Source organism: Panthera tigris, chromosome A2, assembly GCF_018350195.1.
Source record: "Panthera tigris isolate Pti1 chromosome A2, P.tigris_Pti1_mat1.1, whole genome shotgun sequence".
In the NCBI taxonomy this organism is placed as follows: Eukaryota; Metazoa; Chordata; class Mammalia; order Carnivora; family Felidae; genus Panthera; species Panthera tigris.
The window spans coordinates 148,023,912-148,041,531 of NC_056661.1; the positions used below are offsets into that span (position 1 = coordinate 148,023,912).

Genomic DNA, 17,620 nt, shown 5'->3' on the forward strand with positions numbered 1-17,620 from the left:
CTCTGTCTCTCTCTGTCCCAAAAATAAATAAAAAACGTTGAAAAAAAAATTTTTTTTAAAAAAAGAGGGAGAAGGGCAGAGAGAGAGGGAGACCCAGAATCCAAAGCAGGTTCCAGGCTCTGAGCTGTCAGCACAGAGCCCGATGCAGGGCTTGAACTGTGAGAGCTTGACCTGAGCCAAAGTCGGACGCTTAACTGACTGAGCCACCTAGGCACTCCAGGGACTACCAGTTCTTTGATGCCCTTCCTATCTTGAGATGGAGTCCATGCCCTTGAAACTGGGCAGATTTGTGACTGGACCAAGAGTATGGTGTAAATGTTATATAATTTCTGAAGCTAAGTCATAAAAGTCTATACAACTTCTACCTTGTTTGCTAGAATGATTGTTCTTAGAACCCTGAGCTGACATGAAAGAAATCCATTAAATTACTGTGAGCCTCTGATGTTTTTGTTTTGTTTTTTTTTTTAAATGTTTATTTATTTTTGAGACAGAGAGAGACAGAGCATGAACGGGGGAGGGGCAGAGAGAGAGGGAGACACAGAATCCGAAGCAGGCTCCAGGCTCTGAGCCATCAGCCCAGAGCCCGACGCAGGACTCGAACTCGCGGACTGCGAGATCGTGACCTGAGCTGAAGTTGGACGCTTAACCGACTGAGCCACCCAGGCGCCCCGAGCCTCTGATGTTTTGAGGAATACCAAACCATTCAGAGCCCAGTCCTAGCTCTTGAGGTCATTCCTAGTTGTTTGAGTGTTCCCATCCGAGGTCCCAGACATCATGGAACAAACACATTCCATCCGTGCTCTGCCCTATTAGAATTCTTGACCCACAAATAGTGGTTGTTACTAAGTTTTGCAGCGAGTTTTTACACAGCTGTAGGTAAATGGAACAGATAAGACGAGAAGTTCAAACATACATCAAGAGAGTTTTGAAAGAAGATAATAGAATGGGAAAGAGGCAATAGCTAAGGAAATAGAAACTGAGAAATTTCTAGAATTGATAAATGACAAAAACCCTTGGATCCCAGAAGCATAATGAATTCCAAACAGGAAAGATAAAAGAGACCATACTTTAATGCAGCAAAATACTATGGAACATTAAAGTCAAAGATAATACGTTAAAAGCAAATGGAGAGAAAATAAAAATAGATTACTTAGCAATGAAGTACAACCTGCATCAGTAAGTATAGTTAAAAACTGGAAACATTCTGTTAATTGACAGAAGGATTAATAAAGATATTGTGATACGCTACAACAATAAAAAGCTACGCATGCTTACCCAGTAATAAAAAAATGGTTGAACAGGAACTGTGTACCTCAACAGGAATCAATCTCCCAAACATAATGTTGGAAGAAGAATATAATATGATGGCATTTAGGTAAAGTTTAAATGTGAGAAACTATACATATGTCTCTGTGTATTCTTTCGTAGTCCATGTGTATATAAAATATAAAGACATAGTTCAGAAGGATAAACATTAAAGTCAGTATAGTGGTCACTGCTAGGGGTGAGAGAAGGAAGAGGAATGTGATTGGAGAGGACTATACTCGAGGCTTGAATGTTTTATTTATTATTATTTTTTTTAATGTTTATTTATTTTTGAGAGAGAGAGTAACAGACAGAGTGCGAGCAGGGGAGGGGCAGAGAGAGAGAGGGAGACAGAATCCGAAGCAGGCTCCGGGCTCTGAGCTGTCGGCACAGAGCCCAACACGGGGCTCGAACTCAAACACCGTGAGATCGTAACCTAAGCCAAAGTCAGACACTTTACCGACTGAGCCACCCAGGCACCCCAAATGTTTTATTTTTTTAACTGGGCAGCAGCTGCATGAGTACTCATTATTCTTTGTACTTGTATGTCTGAAGATTTTATAATAGAATTTTGAACAGGAATAGGAAGATTTAATGAATAGGGTGAATAGGAAGCTATATGACTTCTTGAAGAAAATACGTGCTTAGTGTGAAAAGATTTGGAGAATAGAAATTATGTGAATCCTATTGTCACAGGAGGGTGGGAGAGACACTGGTCCTTGTCTCACAGAGTCGAAGAATTAATCTCACGGACAACAGAGAGTGAGCAAAGTGATAGAGTCTGTTGAGAGAAAGTGTAAAGCTTTCAGGAGTGAGAGGGGTCCCGACTGGGTACCCAGCAAGGATTTTTGTCCCAGACTTTTTACTGGGACCTTATCAGAAGGTTTGTGAGACTTGATGCGTGGCATCTAGCTCGGACAGGTCAGGAACAGGTTTATCTCATCCTCCTTTCTTCCCAAACCCTGCTGCCACTGACTCTTCCTCAGCCTCCCCCCTGCAGCTGCAGCCTGACTCCCTGAAGGTCCCTTACCTCTCCCTGCCTAATGTTAACCCTTTCCCTATTCACTGTTTACCTTTTGGGTTAAATAAATAGTTAAACACATAGAAGAAAGATCAAAGCAGATCTGGCATGAAATCAGTTCTACCTGACCGAGACATTTTTGAGCCTTGGCAAGTCGGGGTTGATGAACTGGTGGAGGGGAGGAAGTAAAATAGGAGATTTGGAACCTTATGGCTGAAGTCTAGGAATTGTTTATGAATGGAAGGTGTTGTTTGATAATGAACAAGGTAGAATTTGGACTTCTATATCGTTAGTGATACCACTGAAACATCTTTATACTCTTAAAAATCCTCTGATCTTTCTGAATATTTATAATAAATACCGTGCCCCGTTTTGATGAAGGTGACTATTTTTCATTACTCAAACACCTGTCAGTCACTGTGATTTGTCAACCATAAATGAAGTCCTTGTAAGTAAGAATGAATGGGAAAGAGGGGGATGTGCGTGGGTGGGACTAGAGAAAGGCGGGTGAGAAGCAAAATACTCACTGATTTTTAAATTGTTAAGAATAGTGGTTCTGAGGCCATTAACGCCATTTTCTTCTTTCCAATGGTAATTTGGTCAAATGGAGAAGCATGAGTTATGGGAAGACAGCTTACTTGGAGATTTAACTTGATTTTTAAACCCTTTGGCAAAACTTTTGCTCAGTCTTTTAGTTGGATCTTTTCTTTGCAAATAGAGACTCCTTTAGATTATTGCCAAGTGTTGGGGCGCCTGGGTGGCTCAGTCGGTTAAGCTGCCGACTTCGGCTCAGGTCATGATCTCGCGATCTGTGAGTTCGAGCCCCGCGTCGGGCTCTGTGCTGACAGCTCAGAGCCTGGAGCCTGTCTCAGATTCTGTGTCTCCCTCTCTCTGACCCTCCCCTGTTCATGCTCTGTCTCTCTCTGTCTCAAAAATAAATAAACGTTAAAAAAAAATGTAAAAAAAAAAAAAAGATTATTGCCAAGTGTTATGGCAAGTATGTGATGTACTCGGGAGTTATTAAAAAATACAGGGGAATCACAGGAATGGTAATAAACATTATAAAGCTGAGTAGAAGAAGAAAATAGAATCTGAATGATAGCTGGCCCACAAATACTCATCTTCCAGTAAGTGATTCAGCTAACTTTCATGTTTGCCTTCCCTACTGTAGTCTTATGTTCTCACAATTTGGATTCTTTTAAAAATTGGACTTCTATATCATGCTTCAATTGCTTTTTTCTCTACCTCATTTCAATTTTTAGCTTTATATGAGTAAGCATATGATCTTGGCTTCTAGCCAGCCTTCGAATCGGCTGCCGTGGGTCCACTTAGCTGTAGAACAAGGTCTCTAGTCTGACCCCATCAACAGGGACTTTATTATATGTGGACTAGATGAACTCAGTGATGGTGACAGTTACTTGGTCTCATTTTTACGCCCAGCCGTGTACCATCGGCAGAGTGTGATTTCCACCTAATCAGCTAGTACAAGCAAAGATTTGACGGGGTTACCACAGTTTTGATAAGTCTGTGGGCAAAGAGTTACTACTAGGTTTAATATCTGGTACAAAGTTAACGTTACTAAGTTTAGTGTTTGGCTTTCTCTAGTAACCTTATTGTTTCATATGTTTTGATTCTAAATTTCTACAGTGGTATTTGCCCCTCTCTAGTGCCTCTTAGAACCTGGGTTCCCCACACCTCATGACCTGATTATTAATACAAGTACTAACCTTTCTCCAAACTAGTTAATTCTTTAATGTGGCCTTAAAATAAATTCAAGCAATTGTTCATTATATTTTAGCTTACCTATTACTAATAAGTTGCCGGGAAATGTAACTTAAAGAAAGCACCTACTGGATAAAGGTATTTGTTTGGCATAAATATTTGCATCAAATCTTAAAATACTAGCGTATGAATCTAGGAAACGATGTGTGTGTACAGGCATATGTAAAATTTATTTTTAACAGTAGGCTTAGAGGACATGTTTGCCTTGAAGCACTCTTAAAGTAGTTGGTCTAGAGTGGAACTCTTTAGCATTGCTTTATATGCCATTGAACTCAGACTTAGAATCATGATTGAGACACCCCATAATGCAAATAGAAATGTCCTGAGGTCATTGTGTAATTTTATAGGGCTCTTCACCAAAGCCCAGAAGAAGGTAGTAAATTATATTAGCATGATTAACTCCAAAAGAGCTGGCCTTTTTGGGAAGCCAGCTGAAAATCGAATTCTGTGTGTAGGCACACAGTGTATAGAATAGGCATTATATGGTGTACATATCTACATGCATTTTTCCTTTGATCAACACAGCGTTTAATTAACTGGAATGAAGTCTTCCACAAAATGAAAATATGTCTTGAAAAAAATGGCACCAATAAAACAATACCTTGAAGCTTTCTACTCTGAGTCCCAGTGGATTAGTGATTTCACTTTACATTTGAAATGACAGTATAGTGGTGATTATTGCTCCTTTGGGATGGATAAGAAAAGAAATGGTGCCCAATTTTATTAGTCATTAGTATTCTCTGTTATAAGTGATATGGGAAGCTCTGAAACTGGAAGAACATGGCCTGAATATATTTTTTTAAACAAGTAAATTATCTTTCAGTATTAGTAAAAACGTAGTTTGTCTGCCTTAGAAAAAGAAAACCTTCAAACATAATTTAGCTTGTCTGTCATTTTAAACACTTCTGAAGACATAGCCCCATGGTCCAGGCCCATTTTTCTTTGTCGGGAGATGGTTCGTTGGTTCCTGGGTGAAAGTTTTGACATTGATGCTACATTCTGAGTACTTGAGAAACCAAAGGGTGCCAGTTATTCTGGGATTAAATAATGGTGTCTCCTCTGTCAGTCAGACATTTGCAGTATTCTGTGTATGGTCTGAAATCGTTGAAATGCCCTCTTTCCTTACATATTTTTATCATGATACTATTGATTACCATTCTTGTTAGATTTCTCTTTGTTACTAGTCATCTTTATAGGGTCTTCCATATGCAGTCCAGTCTTTCTCATCCCCACATGTATTGCTGGATGGATGAAGAAATCCATTCCTGAAACTATGTTTTGATCTCCAAGCAAAACAGCCCACTCTTCCGGCTGTATCTTGGTAAGTAATCCTCGCGGTGGAGCGATTGCTCGGAACCATGCTGAAAGTCCCTTTCCCTGACCATTTTCGGCTTCTTCCTTGAGCGTTCATCCAGTTCCCCTCCCATCTCTCAACTCTCAACACATACAAAGTAAGGGAAACTGAGCAATCTCATGGCCCCAATCTTCACATACCTGCCCAGTCATGACAGCTGTGAAGTAATAAAGATTTTTATTCCTGATTTTCTTGAAGGGGAGAAGAATCACTTTTTAAAATTCATCTCAAAGCCAAACGTTATAAAAATCTTTTTTTTTTTTTCCTTATTAACACAGTATTTATTTGTCTTCCCTCTGTCAAACCCTGAGTCAAGAATTTTCCCCAGGCTGCCTGGCAGTGGGAGGAAGGTATTCCAAAAGGAACACACAGGGCAGATGAGACCCTGGGGAAAGACCTATGGGAAGTGGAGACAGCTCTGTCACATGGAGAAGATGATGAGAAAGGCCATCATCATGCAAAAGAGTCCCGTGGCCTCCGGGAGGGCAAAGCCCAGATGACGTAGGAGAAGAGCTGTTGCTTCAGAGAGGGGCTCCTGGCATAAGCAATGATGAGGCTCCCAAACGCAGTCCCAGTTCCAGCCCTGGAGCCAGCCACCCCTACCGTGGCAACCCCAGCCCCAATGCACTTGGCTGCTGTGTCCTGTCCCTTGAAATGGCGCTGGTTCGGAAGCTGCGGCTGGGAATACGTGAGGTCGGGGGGTGTGGGACTGCCAAGCTGCCAAGGCTCCATCCGTCAGTGTCTCCAGTGGTTTTAGCGACACTGCAGACAGTGATGGGCTCAGCAGCTGAGAGGTGCTCCTGACCAAGAAGGGGCAGAGACTAACTTTGCACTGAGGGGCTTTGGCAGGAGAGTAGTTCCCAGTGCAGAGAAGATGGGGCGGAGGGGGGATCCTCTTCGGATAGCTCTTCCTAACACCCTTCAAGCGTTTTCCAGCAGCCCCTGGTCATCTCTCTTTCTTAGAAATCAGTGTTTCTTAATATTGTCAATGACTTAATCACATTTGTTAAGCATCTGCTTCGTGTCAGACGATGCGCTAACCACATTATAGGCATTATTTTTACTTTGCCCAAGCGGCCTTATGCGGTATGCTCTTTTTTTTTTTAATTTTTTTTTTTATGTTTATTTTTGAGACAGAAAGAGACAGAGCATGAACAGGGGAGGGTCAGAGAGAGGGAGACACAGAATCTGAAACAGGCTCCAGGCTCTGAGCTGTCAGCACAGAGCCCGACGCGGGGCTCGAACTTGTGGACCGCGAGATCACGACCTGAGCCGAAGTCGGCCGCTTAACCGACTGAGCCACCCAGGCGCCCCTGCGGTATGCCCTTTTGATATCTTTGTTGTTTTGGAAGGGGAAATTGAAGTTCAGCGACTTGAGTTACATACCCCTCGTTACACAATAAGGAAGTCATGGAACCCTGGTTCAAACCCAGGCAGTCTGATCTGATTCCAGAAGTTGCTCTCTTGATGGTCATATGCACTGAAATCAGTAAAACTGTGTGTAATGCTGCCTGTGTCCGCACACTGAGGATAGAAAGAAAGATGGCCATACCCAACTCGGTCTCAGTAGCCTCTAAAAAAGAAAGGCTATTAAAAAAAGGTGGGGGGGGGGGGCGTCTATTAGAGGAAGGGAGAAGCAGGATAGCAAAACACTAAGACTTTAGAGAAGAAATTATTTTTGAGCAAAGTTTCAGTAGGTGTGGCCAGATTGTGTAGCGTGGCTCAAGGCTGAAGAGAAAAGGGGAGTGGTCCTGAGAGGGTGACCCCTGTACCAGTGCCGTCTCATCCCTTGGGAAGTTGTTAGAAATGCAAACTCTCAGTCCCACCCAGACCCGTGGAATCCGAAACACTAGAGGGCAGGCCCAGGATTTTGCTTTGTTGCAAATCCTTACAGGTGATCCTGATATGTGTTCAATTTTGAGAGTCATTGTAAATGCTCAGGTGAGAACACAAGACTTATTTCAAGAATTTGAATATTATTTTCACTTCTCTTCCTTGCAACCAGAAGGAATAGATCTGGGTCTGATTCCACCTTGCCTGTCTCTGGCCCAATAGTTTTTGCAAAGAGAAGCAGTTGAGGATATATTCTCTTTTTATTTATTTTTAGTTAAAAAAAGTACACTTTATGGATAGCAAGAGCCAATGTTTTACCCTCAAAGAGTTGAGCCTCTTTTCAACTAATGTATCAGTCTTGAAAAACTTACTGTTGTTGCCATTATTTAATGTCTGGGTCAAAACCAAACCATTGACAGCTTAAGTCATTGTTGATCCTTGTTAAACTAACAGTGACTGATGTCCATTAAATGTCTACTCATTTTAAAAGTTTGACATGCAGGGGTGCCTGGATGGCTCTGTTGGTTGAGCGTTGGACTCTTGATTTCGCCTCAGGTCAGATCAAGCCCTGCATCAGGCTCTGTTCTGGGCGTAAAGCCTGCTCTCTCTCCCCCTTCCCCCATGTCTAGAATTGACATGCAATTCTAGAAGTTCTGAATTATGCTTATCTGAGCAACTAATGTTGTGCATCACATCCTGTTATAGTAAAAGCCAAAGGCCTGTCCAGATTCATTTATTATAGTGAAATATGACTGTAGTAAGGATCACTTGAAATAATACTGTCTTATATGAAGATTAACGTATGGTTGGTGTATTCTCCACATTTCAGAGATTATCTGTGCTGTTTCTCAGGTCATTAAAAAGCAAAATATAGTACTGATTATGGATCATTTAAGCATGACATTATAAATTGTAAAACAAATTAATAGTCCCCCTTACATTTTGGTCTTTTTTTTTCTTTATAATCTCTTGGGTTTTTTATTGTTGTAGTTGACATTGAAGTGACATAATTTACTGATTTCTTGAAATTAACTGCTTTTGAACAGCACATTAATCCCCCTCTCCTTTTTACTGTGTTTCTATTATATTTATTACAGTTATATTTTAACTTACTTGTTTGCATGTTTTCGAATCTGAAGGCAGAAAATCTTGTTGGTGTCCCATGCCTAGGGCATAATTACCGGATTCCTTTTTTTCTTTTTAAGTCGTGTCACAAATGGTCCAGTCAGTTGACCCTATGCAACATATACATTTAATAAACATTCACTGAGCACCAACTTTGTGTGTTAATTGCTTTAGGAAACATTCTAAGCACTGACTGGTCTGTACTTGGCTGCATGAGAATTACTACCTCCGGGCCCCATCCCTAATGATTCAGACACTACAGGTTAAAGACTGGGACCTGAGAAGCTAGTATTTGAAAGCTCCCAAGGTAATTCTAGTGTTCTCTTAGGGCTGAATGATAAAGAGATGGTCCTTTCCCTAGACTGGTTAGTCTTCTTCCTTATCTTTTCTGTTACTCTTTATCTCTGTTCTCATTCATAGAAACAAGCAAAGTAAAATAGGGAGATGATGGCTTATGTTAATGCTACAGAAGTGGAAGGCACCTTCACAGATTATCTTACTTAACTGCTACAGTTTTTCTGTGAGGTAAATACTATTATTTGCATAATTTTTTTCATAAAGCACCGAAGGTTACAAAATCTTACACAAGGTCATGCATCTAGTTAGTTCTACAGTATGGGTTTTAAAACCCAGAGGCATGTAACTCAGGAGCCCACGTTCTTTTCCCCTAACATAACCAGCACTACCATACAATGGAAATTAGTTGTTTTATAAACGTGCTATGCTAAACTGCATATATGTGTTCAGTTTTAAGAACAAAGAAAAATGCAAATAAGTCGAATGCTTCATTAAAAAGAGTTCAAATGCTCTAGGAAAAAAGAAGATGAAGTTGATTTTATATTTGTGGCCTTTGATTTTATTTTTTTCCTCTGTGCTCTGTGTATTTGTGCCTTTTCAGGAAAAGAATGCCTTCGGCTATTTTTTTTTATTTGGTGTGTATAGTTTTAAGTAGTGATTTCATTTTTGAGTTGAAACTACTAATATGAAAGACAATGCATAGGGGTATTGTACAGCTTTATTTTTTAGCACTATACATTATATATCTCTTCAACTCGTGAAAAGAACTACCAACATTTAGTGGGCATGTTACTCTGTACCAGGATCTAATGTCTTGGTTTTTTATTTACTCAAGTATGTTGGCTGTTGTTTTTCTCTCTTAATGGTTTTTAAGGCCATGCATTTAGATTTTGCATAGAATGTTAAAGTTTGGAGGCCTATGGTTAATTTATTTGTGCATGTCCTGTGTCTATAATATGGAAATTAAAAATAGGGTCATGATAATAATTTAGTCAATAAGAGTAGACATGTGTTTTACCAGTTTGATGCCATGAATATATTATTTCTTATAAAGGTATGCAGTAACCTTGAGGTTGCTTTTGAAAAGTACCTGTTACTGTTAATTAGTATCAACATCACCTTTTTAGAACCACACGATATGATGCAAATGTTTGTAAGGGTGAAATCTTAACACACACTAAAGAGGCCAGTGTGAACTATATTTACAGAGGGTTATATTTACATTTAGACTGTTCAGAGATTCATATTCTTAAACTCCTCTGTGTCTTTGGGATGCCCTTTGCCTTAGCCCCTCGTGCAAATCTATGATCAGCCTTCAGATCCACTCCTCAGTAGAGTTTTGCCTGCCTGACCCTTTTTATGCTGAATCGGTGATTAGGTGCGTTACTTCCTGTAGAGATTTATCTGAATGTGTGTCTTCTTTACTACTGTGAGATGTAAGGACCATCTCTAGGTGCTCCAGCAGAGTCTAAAGTATTGCACATTCTCTAAATGTTTGATTTTGGCTTAATGAATAAAGTTTATTACTTGCTGTTGTAATGGAGAACGTACTAGAGCAATTGATTTTTCATTATCAGTTGCGAGATACATATTGTGACTCTTATTTTTAGGAAAACTGAGTTCCAGAGTAACTAAAAAGCTTGTTAGAGTCATATAGAAGGTTCCTTAAATTTAGTCTGACACTGTAATCATTTGTCTTTCAATCCTACATACTTTTCAATAAAACAGCATTTGCCAAACTGTTCCAAAAGACATTAGTGCCCCAGGAAATGTAGCTGGAGTCATGGCCTGTAAAGGACAAGGCAGAACTTAGCGGGGGGAAACCCTTGCTTAAATAAAATCTAGTAGTTTTTTTTTTTTTTGGGGGGGGGGTTGGTTTTTTTTTTTTAACTCCAGGACTTTTCTGAACTATAATGTACTGAAGTGCAGAGTGCCAGAAAGATTCATATAACATAGAGTATTTTACGAAGTTACGTTTTAACCCCATCTTTAAATTTACTCTTCTCTTGAGAGACTATTTTTTTTTTAAAGATACAGTTTAGAGAAGCTGCACTAAATGAATTCTGTATGATGTTGATTCAAGTTCTTTATATCAAAGTCATCTTGACTTTGTGTGTGAACAAAAGAAATTGAAAGATATTGGTTGTGGACTACTCTTTTCCTGGATTTGTCTCTGATTTACTCTCTGAGTTTTGCAAATTCGAAAAGTGCAGGAAATCATTTCCATTTATTCATTAATAAAGAGGTTTTCTGGGGAAGACACATGTTAAAATACCCAACCTTGGAATTTGTGATTTTGAGCCTGTAAGTCTATTGTTTTGCTAATAGGTCCTAGTCAACATGTATATGCCAGATAATATTACAACAAATAACAATGGACAATCCACATTCATTTATTTTATTGAATTTATGTTTTATTTCCTGAAGTAGGTTGGCTTGGTAATTGTTTTTTATATGGAGACTTAGTTATCCAATGTGGTCCAAGGAACATTGCAGGGACCACTCTATGTTGTAGTTTATTTGTTAATAAAGGGAAAAAAACAGAGTTCTTCTCTGCTATTAAATATCATCTTGATAGTATCTGTTTTAAGAAAATTCAGCTGATCAAATTCAAATCCTAGGCTTAACATGAATTAAAGTTTAATTCCAAGAGGGCAGTTAGAGGTAGTTGTGATTTCAGAAGGAAATCTCCAAAAGCTAATAGAGATTGTGGTTTTGGGGAGAGAATCCACAACACTAGTTGTAAAGAGAAAAGAACCCATTAGTGTCCAGGGTAATCAGTGTAAGGGACTATTACTGCCATCACTATATGGAATTCGTGATGGTAGAAGGGACAATTGAGTTTTTATAGTTTCCTCCAGGGACTAAGTAACTTAATTTGGTTAAATGTAGTCTGGAAAAAAAAACATCCACACAAAATAAATATTGTGACTTTGAGAATGAGAATACCTGGCCTATTTGAATTTGAAAAGGAAAGGGGAGCTCCAGCTGTGAATTAGTGTGGAAGCAGTGTGACCAGGGACAACAGGCTCCACCATTTTCAAGCTTAATGATCTTGCACAGCTCACTGTCTATATTTACTTAAAAGGAAGTGGACTATGACTATAATTCTGATTATAACCTAGGAGTGTGAAAGAAAGTAAAGTAAATATGTCTGCAGCTGATTTTTTAGATGACGTAAAGGGTACCTGGGTGGCTTAGTTGGTTGAGTATTGGACGTCGGCTCAGGTATAATCTCACGGTTGTGAGTTCAAGCCCCACATCAGTCTCACTGCTGTAAGTGTGGAGACCACTTTGGATCCTCTGTGCTCCTCTCTCTGCCCCTCCCCTGCTTGCGCTCTCTCAAAAATATTTTTAAAAAAGAGAAAGAAAGAAAGAAAGAAAGATCATAGGACTGATTTTTTTTTTTTTTTAGTAAATATTCCAGATCTGATCATCTAATTGAATTTTATCCATGAAACTCCTTATTTTTTTAATATAAAAAACTCTACCAGGGCACCTCGGTGACTCAGTAGGTTAACTGTTCCACTCTTAATTTTGGCTCTGGTCATGATCTCAAGGTCATGGGATCGTGCCCTGTGTCAGGCTCAGCATGGAGCCTGCTTAAGATTGTCTCTCTCTCTCTGACAATTTCCAGTGCATGCACTCATGTGCTCTCGCTCTCTCTCTCTCTAAAAAAAAAAAAAAAAAAAAAAAAAAAAAAAAAAAAAAAGCCACCCTTGCTCCAAACATTTCTTTTTAAGTTTATGTATTTATTTTGATAGAGCAGGAAGGGCAGAGAGAGAGGGAGAGAATCCCAAGGGGGCTCCGCACCATCAGCGCAGAGATGGATGTGAGTCTTGAACTCACGAATGAGCTGAAACCAAGAGCTGGACCCTTAACCAACTGAGCCTCCCATGTGCCCTGAGCTGAAACCAAGAGCTGGACCCTTAACCAACTGAGCCTCCCCGGTGCCCCTAAACATTTTTTTTTAATCTTCCTTTGGAATTACCTTACAGAAAATGTAAGGACCCAAAGGTTAAGTACAATTGCTTTATATATCTTCATATATGTTATATATACTTACATATAGTCTATGTGTATGTGTACACATGCACACATATTTTTATAACACCAAATGAAAGTACCTAATTTGTTCACTTTTATATTCATTAGAGGTTTAAGTCATTTTAAATGATCCAAAAAATCTGTAATAGACAAAGATATGTAACAACTTCACTTTTTTTTAATGTTTATTTTTGAGAGAGAGAGCGTACATGCACGGGAGGGGCAGAAAGAGAGGGAGACAGAACCCGAAGCAGGCTCTGAGCTGTCAGCACAAAGCCCAGCGTGGGGCTCGAACACATGAACCATGAGATCTTGTCCTCAGCCAAGTTCGATGCTGTACTGACTGAACCACCCAGGCACACCACCATTTCATTTTTAAAGGCAGTTTCTGAAGTAGAATAGTTTTAACAGTGTCAGTAGCTCTGAGGTTAATATCTAACATCCATAGGCAAGTATTTTGAACGACTTTTATTTGGATGTTTACATTATCGTATTTGAAAAAAAAAAAAAATAGCAATTATCTGGGCCGCCTGAGTGACTCAGTTGGTTGAGTGTTCGACTTTGGCTCCGGTCATGATCTCACTGTTCGTGGGTTTGAGCCCCTTGCCGGGCTCTGTCCTAACAGTTCAGAGCCTGGAGCATGCTTACGATTCTGTGTCTCTCTTTGCCCACCCCTAGCCCCCTCCTTTGATGCTCGCAGGCAGGCGCACGCACTCTCTCCCCTTCAAAAATAAACATTGAAAATTTTTTTTAAAAAACAGCAATTATATTATAGCATATTCTTACTTGGTGAAAGAAACAGGACAGATAGGCAGGGAGTTTGTGAATAAAATGCAGAGATGGGTATCAATGAAAATAAACAGTATGTTAAATCGGCAAGTGGTATTCCATCAAAGGGTTAAAAATACCTAGCAAGTCTTAATTTGCCGAATTCTTAATTCGTCGAATTCTTCTGAGTAATTAAAATTAAAATATAGTCCTAAACTTCAGAAAATTTCCATTATTCGCATAACTCTTATCCTCCAAAAGACCTGAGCAGAATATAATAAGACTGCGTAATTCACAATCTCTGATAGGATCATCTGAATTGGAGCTGAGTTGAAGCATAGTATTACCTTAAAGATTTTAATGAAATTGAATATTAACACAATTAAACAAGATCAACCAGATCAGAAGCTAACGATCAGATCATTTTAGGCACTGTCAAAGAGCTTGCTTCCACTGGGGCTTTGCTGTGCCAATTGCTCATGTGCTGTATTTGTGTATTAAACTATATTTTCTACCAGACCGCATTTAGGTAGAAGTTCCGCTGCATTTATAGCTTTAAAAGTGATTCAAGTTTTTTTTAAAGACAAAAGTATAGTATTCACTTGGCCTTTCTGATAACGTGTTAATGGACTTCCCTCCCATCCAATTTGAATCGTCACTTGATGACCATCCTGTGGATGTATGCATGATGCATGCAGATTTCTATGTGAAAAATTACACATGTGTATACCTTTGTATTTTATTCGTTCCATTAGCCTCAATATAATTAAATTATTATGATGAAAACATCCAGTTAAACCATTTCCAGCATCGTACCTTTATAAGAATTTATAAAGTATATGTACTTTATAAGAATTTACAAATTTGATTGATCAGTTACAAATGCCTACTGCAAAGGTGATAGACACACATACGTATATTTGTATTTGTGTGTACGTGTATACAACTATACAGACTCCTAGGTGAACATTGAACATAGCTTTTGGTTGCCTACTAAGTGTACAGATCAGCACTCTCCAAGAGAGAGATAATATGAGCCACGTTAGGAAAAAAAAGGGTAAAGAAACAGGTGAAATAAATTTAATAATATTTTATTTCACCCAACACATCCAAAATGTGATTTTGTTAATCTTAAAAAATAAAACTGCCAGTTATTTTATCAGCAAAAATGGGTTTATTTCAGAATACCAGAGAATTGCAATCGGAGACAAGCAAGCTATGTCAAAACCAGAGGCAATTCCAGAAAACCAAGGAAGGGTACAGAGAAGAGGGGGGAGTTGGGAAGGCTGTTACAAACAAAAAGCCCATTGGAGTGCCAAGTATCCTTGTTTTTCCTGTGGCTGAGTTGTGAAGGTCTCTCCTCGACTGGGCTGTTGCTGGGGGAGAAGGAAAGCCTTTCTTCTGCCTGCTGGGAGAGTGAAATCTGTGCCCAGGGTCCTTCTCTTCCTGTGTGCGCCCCCTGCCGGTCTCCATTCGAAATGAGACTTCCTTTCATTAATTTTCCACAATTTCCACCTGTAATTAATACAAAAATCACAAGATATTTTACATTCTTCTTTTCATGCTAAATCTTAGAAACCCGGTGTGTATTTGACACTTAGAGCACATCTCAGTTTAGGCTGCCCACATTTGACTTCACAGCTGCACGCGGCTTTTTCCGCCACTGTACCGGGCCACGCAGTCACATCCTTGTCTACGCCCAGCGTGAGGGGCAAGGAGGGTCGGGATTTTGAGAACAATGCAGTTAGGATGAAATCAGAGATCATTTAACAGTTTCTCCAGTAATCGCTGCTTCCTTACTATAGAAAGTTCAAAAACAAGAAAACAAAACACAGGGTAGGAAAAAAAATAGCTTTCTAAATATACATGGACGCAAAGACTATCTGCCAAAGAGCTGCCTGAATTATTTTTCTTTGTTTGCTGACAGAAGCCACATTTCCCAAATTCAAAGTAAGAACCACAGAAAGCTCCAGTCCTTGCTGATTCCTTCTCAGGTTGGGGAAGAAAAGTCTTCCTGCCTCCCCGTTGGAGCCATCAGCAGCTTTCATGAACATTCCTGTTGGGGAGGGCTGCCCCCCCCCCCAGCAGCTCTGAGGGGAGGTGTGGGGTTACCTGAGTAATCCGCTTCTCAAAAGAGATTGCAAACAGAAGATTCTGCAACTTTAGACTCTTAGGCCCAATTCATATGAATATGAAAGGGGGTGTCTTAGTCCCTAGACTGGGCAGCGTAGGAAACAAATTTATTTCCCACTGTTGTGGACGTCGGAAGTCCGAGGTCACCATGGTACCAACCTGGTTGAGTTCTGGTGGTGACTTCCCTTGGTTTATAGGTGGCCCACCTTGCTGTGTCCTCACATGGTGGAGGGGACGCGCTGATGTCTCTTACTTTGCGTAAACGAACCCTGATTCCATCGGGATGCTCCCTTACCATGACCTTATCTAAGTTTAACTACCTCCCAAAGACCCCACCTCCAAATAACCATCACATTGGGCTTCAGTGTGCAAATTCTCAGGGGGCGGGGGGGGGGGGGGGACACAAACATTCAGTTCATCACAGAGGGACTGCTTTCGTATCTCAGGTGTTCACTGTCTCTATTTCTGGTAAAAAAACAAATCAGTTCTTACACTAGTTTGTGTGTATATACTCAGTGGCCTTTTCCTACCTTTTTTTTTTTTTCTTAAACTGACAAAAAATTGAAGCCAAGGGACTCATTTAGCATATAATTGTCAGGTGCTTTGATAGAAATCAACTTATACTGGTGATTAGTTAAGAAAATGACAAAAAACATGGGGCACCTGGGTGGCTCAGTCAGTTAAGCGTCCGACTTCGGCTCAGGTCAGGATCTCATGGTTTGTGAGTTCAAGCCCCACAATGGGCTCTGTGCTGACAGCTCAGAGTCTGGAGCCTGCTTTGGATTCTGTGTCTCCCTCTCGCTCTCTGCCCCTCTCCTACTTGAACCCTGCCTCTCTCTGTCTCTCAAAAATAAATAAACATTAAAAAAATTTTTTAAATGACAAGACACTTGTTAAGTAGAAACAAAGAAAAAGAGAATTGACAATGGTATACCAATTAATTCAATTACATTTCCTATTTTAGATTATAGAAATCTGTTCATTTTTTCCCCTCAACTCTCAAATGCTTATTTCTGAAAAATGTATGTTACCATTTTTGTTTCTGACAGATACAAGGACTTGAAATTTTGAAATTCTGCTTATCTTAAGTGACAGTGGACAATTGCTTAGATAATGGAATAATAAAAATGGTACTTGAAATTTGCATGGTGCTTTACAGTTCATATTATTTGTAAAGTGCTTTTTTGAAATCCTCAAGATAGAACCTAATGAAAACCCTCAGATTTCGAGAACTTTTGAGCCTGGGCCACCCAGCTGTCAGCCAAGATAAGTCCTGCTTCTGACTTAGAAAACCCTTAGCTCTTCTATTAGAATGCAGCTGACTTTCCTGATTTACAAGAATTATAGGAAAAAGAAGACAGAAAAGTAGAATATGTGGTCAGTACGGGAAAAAGAAATTCTTCATAAGTGACTTACAGACTAAAATGAATGATTAGCTTGAAGCTCAGATTGAGTTGAAAATAGAGTTTGGGAAAGAACATCTATTCCGGTTGGCTACATAGGGACATACTGATTGAAAGGGTTCCGTAACATATCTAGTCCTAATAATTTCTTTGTCACTGAAAAAGAGGAACTGACTTGAATTGATGTTGTCTCAAGGAAAAAAGCAACCAGTGTGTTTATTCATTAAATATTTATTGAGCATGTATTATGTTCTGGAGAACAAAGACAGGAATGTCTGCCATCATGGAGCTTCAATTCTGGTGGAAGAGAAGTTTCTATTTCACTGAAGGCACTCTGCTGAGTATTTGATACTCTCTCAAAAGTCCTACCATGACCATGCAGCCTCTAGCATTATCCTGTTTCCAATTTAAAGATGAAGAAACTGAGTCTCAGTAAGTTGCTCAATATTGCACAACCAGTAAGCCCCAGGAATGGTAATTAAACTTTGTTCTGTCTGACCCCTTTACCCCACGGTTCCACTACTATACTGTCTCCCAGGTCACCCTCTTTAT

At 39.7% G+C, this 17,620-nt stretch overlaps 1 protein-coding gene and 1 pseudogene across 1 annotated transcript in view; one reads left to right on the top strand and one right to left on the bottom strand.

Moving 5' to 3' along the window:
* The window catches only part of EXOC4 (exocyst complex component 4), a 745,858-nt gene that overhangs the window by 399,911 nt on the left and 328,327 nt on the right, over positions 1–17,620 (top strand). The window lies entirely within an intron of this gene.
* LOC122234869 lies at positions 5,752–6,293 on the bottom strand (annotated as a pseudogene).